Source organism: Nannospalax galili, unplaced genomic scaffold (assembly GCF_000622305.1).
Source record: "Nannospalax galili isolate Female #2095 unplaced genomic scaffold, S.galili_v1.0 scaffold2294, whole genome shotgun sequence".
Lineage (NCBI taxonomy): Eukaryota > Metazoa > Chordata > Mammalia > Rodentia > Spalacidae > Nannospalax > Nannospalax galili.
This window is the reverse complement of record NW_008334953.1, coordinates 53,407-56,154: the sequence shown is the minus strand read 5'-3', so window position 1 is coordinate 56,154 and position 2,748 is coordinate 53,407.

Sequence of the window (2,748 nt, the reverse complement as noted above, 5' to 3'; positions counted from 1 at the left end):
CCACAAAGCAATGAAGCTTAAATCTATACAAAGAAGTTTTAGTAACTACACAAACTCATTGAGGATAAACAACATATTCCTGAAAGATGAATGGGTCAAAGAAGAAGATAACATATTCCTGAAACTAAATAAAGAGGATAATACAACATGACAAAACCTGTGGGACATGTTAAAAGAAGTCCTAAGAGAGAAGTGTAGCATTAATAAATCAAAAAGAGCACAAATATGTGACTTGACATTGAAACTCAAGACTCTGGAAAGGCAAGAGCAAATGAAACCAAAACCCAGCAGATCAGAAGAAGGAACAAACATTGGAGCAGAAGTTAATGAATTAGAAATAAAGAAAACAATGCAAAGAATCAATGAATATAAGAGCTTGGTCTTCGAAAAGCTAAACAAGACTGACATACTCTTAGCCCAGTTAACCAAAAGAAAGAAAGTGCAAATCTGTCCAAAAAAATCAGAGATGAAAAGGGAAACATCACGACACCAAAAAGATCAAGAATATTATAAGGAAAGCCCTTAACAACCTATACTCTATTGAAATTGAAAACCTAAATGGAGTAGATGAATATCTACATTCATGGGAACCAGCAAAGCTAGATCAAGAAGATATCAACAGCTTAAATAGACCCATAACAAATAAGTAAATTGAGAGACAGCCTGAGAGGGTGGGTCTCAACCTTCATTGGTGTAGCAGCTCTGATATCAGCAGACCACCAAAGAATGCTGAGTTCTGGCCTCCCCTCTGAACTCCCTCTTGCAGAGGGCCTGAGAACACAGGAGACTGCCTTAGAGCCCCCAGACCCTGCCTCCACGTGGTGGTGAGCTTCCCCTAATTGTACCATACCCATCCCTCTACCTGGGATTTCATGGGCCCTTCCCAAGGCCCCAGGGAATATCTGGCTTTGGTAGGCTAAGGCTGAGATACCAGCAAACAGACTGAGAGGGTGGGTTTAAACCTCTATTGGTGTACAAACACTTATCTCAGCAGAGCACCAGAGAGCCTGAGTTCTGGCCTCTGTCTGCCCTCCCTCACGTGATGAAGGAAATGTGAGTGTACCTGACTGATGAATTGGGCTTCTGTGGGTACTCCTGAATAGCTGACCTGAAGCCATCAGATCCCTTCAAATTAAACCTGAGAAAGCCTGAACCCTGTACCAACCAGCTTTTCATAACAAATAAAGAAAGGATCTAGGCACGTCAATAATATAAACAGAAACATACTTCAACTAAATTCTCATATCAGAATCAAAACAATAAAAGAAATTTGCATGCCAAAATTACAACAAAAGAATAATAATATTGGAAAGCCAAAACAATATGTTCCCACCAAACTTCACTAATCCTGTAGAAGAGTTCTACAAAGAGAATCCCCTAGAGATAACCCAGGACACTGAATCTAAAAGAACAATCATAAAATGATCAAGGAAATCAATGAATTTAAAGAACACATGAACAAACAAATGAAAGAACTTAAAGAAGATAGGGATAAACTTCTGAATGAATTCACAAAAGAGATAGAAACATTGAAGAAAACTTGGGCAGAAAACTCAGGAAGAAATGAAGAAGGAAGTGCAATAAGCAAATTTGAAAATCAATAAGCCAACTTGAAACAACAGGGGAAAGATTCACCACTAGAATGAATGAAATGAAAAACAGAATATCAACAATGGAGGACAAACTTGAAGAATTGGACCACTCAATTTTTAAATTTTTTAAAAAAACACAAGAGTGGACTATGCAAGAGGTAAGGGAAACCATGAAAAGACCAAATCTCCAAATCATAGGAATAGAAGGAGAATTTCAGGTTAATAATATTGGCCAGATATTTTTTTAAAAAAATAAATAATTTATTGAGAATTTCACACATACATATAAGGTGTTTTCATCAAAATCCATGCCCACTTCCTCCTCTCCAACTCCTCTCATATCTCCCCATCACTTTTTTTCTGATAATTTCATGTACTCTTTCTTCTTCTTTGATTTATTTATTTATTTAATGGAGCTTTTGGCTACCCTAACATGCTCCCTTCTGAAGAGATAGCCCTAAAATCTTTAAGGATTAGAATAAATGTCCCAAGTATTTTCTACATGTTTTTCACTTGGAACAGAGTAGGTTGCTAAGAGGCCTAAGGACATTTTGAGTTTTAGCCAAGAAACTGGCTACTTTTCTTGGGAGTCTTTTTACCCTAACTTCCTAGCAAATTCTTACTTCCTATTCTGATCACACCATCCTCTGAAGAGGCTACCCAAATTGCCAATAGGGAATAGGGACACAGACTGCTCTGACTTCTTCCATGCTGAACAAGGACACAGGGTGAGACAATTGGAGTACCCCTTCAGTGGATCTATCTAAAAGACTCCCAAATGGCATAACTCTTAAAGAGGAAAAGAAAGTCTTCGAATCATAAATAGGAGATGTGAAGGAGAAGTAAAGGCAAGAGTGATTAGCATTACAAGTTCTAGACAGGGAACTAGAAAAAAGTTAGAACAGGGCAATTTTCAAATGTTCATATGAGAGTCCACTGGAATTTTTTGACAAGGGCTTACAAAAGCATCCCTCTTTTGGGGTCCTCCTCATTTTTCTTTAGTCTTCCAAGGCTGGACTCTAGAGGGACGGATTCAGGAATTGCTTTCAAGTATTTTGATAGCAGTTGAAGTGGTTAGAATCAATGTCAGTTCCCTCCCAAAGGATTCTAGATGGGGGAGAAAACAAATTTATCCATCATTTGAGAATAGCTGGTT